The following is a 6,342-nucleotide window of genomic DNA, read 5'->3' on the forward strand; positions in this document are numbered from 1 at the left end:
CAAGTGGCACAGCGGCACGCTCTGCCCAAGTGGAGGCCACAGCTCTAGTAGAGTGAGCCCTGGTAAATTCTGGTGGATCCAGATCAGCAGAAGAGTAACATAAGGCAATGGAGTCACAGATCCATCTGAATATTGAAGGTTTTGAAGCCTTTCTCCCCTTGTTCTTTCCTGTGAAAGGGATAAAGAAATTCTCGTCTTTACGAAAATCACCTACTCTATGTAGATAGATCTTGATAGCTCTGGATACGTCCAATAAAGAAAGATCCAAGTCTTCTTTAGATGATCCAGTAGGAGAAAATACAGGCAATACTATTGGCTGGTTGATGTTGGCAAATGAAGCCACCATAGGCAGGAATCCTGGAAGGAACCTAAGGATAACTTTGTCTTGGGAAAAAATCACGTATGGAGGTGCAGAGCCAAGGGCTTGAAGTTCTCCAACTCTCTTAGCAGAGGTAATGGCTAGTAAAAGAGAAACTTTCAATGTTAACTTGAAGTCTACTTCCTCCCAAGGCTTAAAGGGAGGAAGACACAGGCGTCTCAACACAAAGGATAAGTCCCATGGGTCTACCTGCTTTACCAGGTAAGGCCTAGTCTAGCCTTAACAAAATTCTTTACCTCCAAGATCTGAAAGAAACGTGAGTTTAGGTGTGCAGAGAGGGCTGCTATCTGCACCTTGATGGAACTAGGTTTTAATCCTTTATAGAAGCCTTCCTGTAAAAACTCCAATGACTGTGGAGTAGAAGGTTTAAGTCCATCAATACTCCTGCTTGCACACCAATCTTGAAAATCTTCCAAATCCGTGCATAAGATTTATTTGTAGTGCAACTACGAGCGTGAGAAAGAGTATACTATACCTTCTCAGAAAAACTAGAGTCCAATATGGTCCTCTCAGTCTCCGAGCTGTCAAGCTGAGGCTGGAAAGATTCCTGCACAGATGTTGACCCTGGAATATTAGATCCGGATGCAGAGGTAATCTCCAAAATTCCCCTCTGCTCATATTCATGGGCAGGGTGAACCATGACCCCTTCGGCCAGAAGGGAGTTATTATTATTACTGACGACTGATCTAGACTGATCTTCGTGAAACTGTGGGAATCATGGCTATAAGAGGAAAGATATACGCCAGCTGGTATGTCCATGGTATTGTCATTGAGTCCACTACCGTGGGATTGTCTGCCCTGTAAAGGGAACAGAAATTCCTCAGTTTGGCATTGCTTGCTGATGCCATGAGGTCTCTCTGAGGAAGCCCCCACCTCTGGGTTAACTGAATGAACACTCTCCTTGAGAGAGACCATTCCCCCGGTAATGTCAGGCCTCGACTCAGTCAATCCGCCAATATATTGTCGACACCCCTGATATGAATCGCAGAGAGTCTGGTTATTCTGGTTTCTGCCCAACAGAATATCTTCTCTACTTCCCTGAGGAGAGAAGGGGATCTGGTACCTCCCTGTTTAGGTACGCCACACAGGTCATGTCGTTCATCCGGATTCTGACTGCTCTCTGTAAAATAGGAGGAGAAAAATGAAGAAGAGCTAGGTAAATCGCTCTAAGCTCCCTCACGTTGGAGGGCAGAGCGGATTCCTGTTGACTCCAAGATCATGCAGTCGTGATGACTGTCAGATGAGCTCCCCAACCTGTTCCTGAAGCATCTGTCGTGATGGTTATCCAGTGTGGTTCTGAAAATAAAACTCCATGTTTGACTTGTCTCCACCACATTAGAGAATGTCTTGTTTGAGTCGATAGAACATGCATCGCATCCAAGTCCTTCAGTCCTCGGTTCCATACTGTTAGTGCTTCTCTCTGAAGAAATCTCATGTGCCATAACGCCCATGGCACCGCGTCCGCAGCTGAGGCAAGGAGCCCTAGAAAGCGCATTTATGTTCTTATGGATACCTGATGAGGAGGAATTAGGAATTAAGTCTGATTTCTCTATGTTGATAAGCCAACCTAATTGTTGAAGTATGTCCTGGACATAGTTCAACTGAACTCTCAGAAGATCCTGAGTCTGAGTCATAATCAACCAATCATCCAGGTAAGGGATAACTTTATCCCCTGTAAACGGAAGCGAACCATCATGGTGACACTACCTTTGTGAAAACAAAGGGTGCGGAGGTATTCCGGATGGAAGGACTTTGAATTGTAAGTGTCTTACCTTCCCCTGGATTTGGATGGCGAAGGCTTTCCTGTGAGCCTTCAGAATCGGTACATGAAGATATGCATCCGGTAGATCTATGGTGACCATAAAATCTCCCTCCTGGAGGATAGATTTTACCGATCTTATGTTCTCCATGTGGAACGTCTTCTTTACGATGCACCTGTTGAGATATCGCAAATCTATAATAAGCCTCCAATTTCCGGATGGCTTCAGCACTAGTAACACTGGGGAGTAAACTCCCTGACCGATCTCTGATAGAGGAACATCCTCTAGAGCCTCAATGGAAAGGAGGTAAAGAATTTCTGTCTCTAGGACTAAGTGTCTTTCTGGCTTAAGATTTCTTGACAGAAGAAATCTTGGAGGAGGAAGAGATGATAAATGAAGGACATAACCATTTTGAATAATATTTAACACCCAGTGATCTTTTCTTAATTCTTCCCAGGCAGGGAGAAACAAACTCAGACGTGTTCCCACTGGACAGCTTCTGCGTCAGAAGTCTGGTTTCTTGTTGGTGTCCTTATTCTGCTGCTTCCCAGAACCTCTTCTGGAATAGTTTCTTCCTCGACCTCTGTACTGGTATCTCCCTTTGCCTCGCTGAGGAGATTTTGCTCTGCGAAAGGAATCACCGCTCTTATAGGACAATGGTAGGGACTTCCCCTCCTTGTCAGACAATTCCTCCATTAATTTATCCAGCTCAGAGCCAAACAGCCTACCTGGCTGGAACTCCATATTACAGAGCTGAATTTTGGAGTTAGCATCTCCAACCCAGGGTTTTAACCATAGCGCCCTTCGGCAGCGGTCGAGAGCGTACTAGTTTTTTACGCTAACCTGGTTCCCTGAGATGCATCATCGCAGAGGAAGTCAATGGCCATAATGACCTTTTTTAAGGAGCGAAGGACCTTGTCCCTGCTAGCTCTACCTTCCAAATTTTCCTGGACCTTGGTCAGCCATCTTCTTAGGCTTCTAGAAACCTCAAAAGAAGAAATGGAGACTGCCCCTTGGGCTGCCGCTGCCGTATATGATCTCTTGAGGGCTACCTCCACCCTTCTATCCATCGGATCCTTAAGATTGGATCCGTCCTCCACAGGCAGCACAGTACATTTTGACAGTTTGGCTATGGCCAGGTCCACCTTTGGAGGCTCAATCCAGTCCTTACATTGTTCTTCCTTGAGAACATATAAGGTCTTAAACCTCTTGCTCAAACCCGGAGCCTTTTCCGGTTCCTTCCATGCCGCCTGTAACATAGACAATGAAGTCTTACCCACAGAAAAAGCCCTAGGCTTTTTTGAGGAGGACCAATCCTTATCCTCTTCTATTTCCTCAGGGTGTATTTCAGCTTGCACAGCTTAGCAGAGCTTGTGAATTCTATCAGCTGTGAAATACCCCCTGAATAATTCTTTCTCATCTTCAGAAGTAGAAGAGGTTTCAGAAGAAGATGATGAGTTAACTTCATCAATCACAGTAAAACTGAAAATGACCATAATCCTACAGCCATAAAGTAATATACTCAAAGGCTGGGAGTAGAGAGAGAAATACTCTGTTTGGTCTTTAACTTAGGACACGGGCGGCGATTCTCATTAGCCGCTAAAGTCTTTTGCACATAGTACTTGACCCATACAACTACATCCTGAACATCAGGCTCCTCATAGGTTTAGGTCTGCATGAAGGACAGCGTACCTAGGCATTATAAATATTTTTAGGCATTTATAAATATTTTTATGAAAGAAAGGATGAATCTTATCTGGAAAAAATGATCCTCCTACGGTATCCATAGCCGACAGGTAGAGGAGTCTCACACTCGGCACATGAAGTGCTTCCTTAGAAGGTCTTTTACCGGCAGCAGGACTGGTCTCCATTTTAGACATCTGCAAATAATCAATGTATTACAATACATATAAACCACTAGCCTGGCTAGAGTGATATCGGAAAGAGACACTAGGTGGCAGCAACACTTACTTTTAAGTATATAGAAGAGAGATCACAGCACTTTGCACTCAGATGTTTTCTATTAGATCCAAATGAGCCACAGAAAATCCTTCCAGAGGAAGACAGCCAGACCTAGAGGTAGCAACAGCTTACCTTCTGCCTTGAACACACAGCTAATCCGGCATGCAGAGAGCGTGCGCCGCTGCCGGCCCCCGGAAGTGACATGACGCTGATGCCGCAGTGCTGAGACGCACGCAGCGCCGATGCGTTCCACAGTCGAATGCGACTGGAAGAAAAGCCAGCGGCTCGGGTGACACGCAGAGTGCGTTCCAAGACGCACTAGGTAAGAAAAACTTAAAAGCTAAGACCTGCAGAAGCAAATATCAGGATACTACCTGGACACCGGCTCCAGCGGCATCCCAGCAATCATTACCTGGAGAGAAAACCTGAATGCAACAGGTTAACAAAGCATAAAAACGGAGGAGGGAGAAAGTCCCCTAGGGCTAACAGCAACGAAGTAAAAAAAGACTGAGGTCTAGGGGGAGGTGGAGCCTATTTATACCTCATGGAGGAGGGGATTAAAATTTAATTGTTATTTTTTCATTAAATATTCCTTCGTCCCAGGGGCTCGCAGGGGCGAATTTACCCCCATATGTTGTGATGCCAATGGGACGTAAGGGAAGCTCCATTTACTTCAATGGAACTGAGTTTCAACCTCCCCCCCAATCTGGAGACAACAGTAGGAGGAAAATGGCCATGTTTTTGTAGCGTTGGATAACCCCTTTAAAACACCATACATTACCTACACATGTTGCAGGTCTTCTCCTGCGCTCCTTCTTCCTCCCGATCCCGCGCCCAGCACCAGCTTCGGTGCAGTCTGTCTGAGCTGACAGACCGCTCAGCCAATCACTGGCTGCGGCGCTCCTGGCCAGTGATTGGCTAAGCGGTCTGTCAGCAAAGACAGGCCGCACAGAAGCTGCTGCACGTGGGATCGGGAGGAAGGAGCGCAGGAGAAGACCTGCAACATGTGTAGGTAATGTATAGTGCTTGTGAAATTGTAGGTCGCTCGCCGCGCATTGCTATTCCACGCATCGATGCGCGGTCGGTGCCTGATGATTTTAGGTTTGAACCTAAATAAACGATCGTCCCATTATCGCTCCATGGAATAAGCCCCTAATTTTTTTAATTGTGACCCCCCCCAGTACAGGATAAAATTTAAAGGGGTTATCTGATATAAGAAAGTTGTATGTAAATAAAACTAGCACCCCAAGACATATAACTTATTAATATAGTGTTATCACTAGAGATGAGCGAACATCGAGCATGCTTGAGTCCATCCGAACCCGAACGTTCGGTATTTGATTACCGGTGGCTGCTGAACTTGGATAAAGCTGTAAGGTTGTCTGGAAAACATGGATACAGCCAATGACTATATCCATGTTTCCCACATAGCCTTAGGGCTTTATCCAAGTTCAGCAGCCACAGCTAATCAAATGCCAAACGATCGGGTTCGGATGGACTCCAGCATGCTCGAGGTTCGCTCATCTCTAGTTATCACTAATAGTGCTCGCTTCAGCAGCTTCTGTGTGATTCAGCCCTGACAGGAAATAGAAAATAGCACAACTCCAAAATGTGTATTGTCTCTATTTCCTCCCTCTTTCCCGAGACAATGCATCATCCCGATGTCACAGGAGGTATGGCTGGATCTTGTGATAAGAGGATAAGCTGTCCTTTGTGTATATGAGAAGTAGCACTGTTTCTAGCCATTATAGAGCTTGTATTTCATATTTTTCATCAGATTTCGATTTTGCAGGCTCAATCTCTCCAATAATCAGTGTGTGGAGCCCAGAATATGATTCCCAAACACTGCACATACAGAACTGAGGGTCCTGCTGTTCTCTCTCTTTATAATACATCCTATTAAGCAGCATCAGCAGTATAATTGGGGGGGGGGGGGGTGTTACAGAGCAGTACTAAGCAGTATAATCTGCAATGCAAGCCCTGGGGTGAGATCGAATACTGAGCCACGGCTGTCAATGAAGCAGGGACAGGGATGGGAGTGGACGCAAGGAGGCATTACAGCCCACAGAACTTCAGGAGCTCGGGAACACCTCCGACACTTTACATCATACAATACAAGCATTTTTCAATATTATGGAAACACGAAAAGAGGTACAAAGCGTCTCCTTGCCCTAACAGGAATATCTTTTGGAATTGACAGATTCACTTTATCGTGTCATTTTTAACACATGGTAAAGAATC

This window comes from Dendropsophus ebraccatus, chromosome 3 (assembly GCF_027789765.1).
Source record: "Dendropsophus ebraccatus isolate aDenEbr1 chromosome 3, aDenEbr1.pat, whole genome shotgun sequence".
In the NCBI taxonomy this organism is placed as follows: domain Eukaryota; kingdom Metazoa; phylum Chordata; class Amphibia; order Anura; family Hylidae; genus Dendropsophus; species Dendropsophus ebraccatus.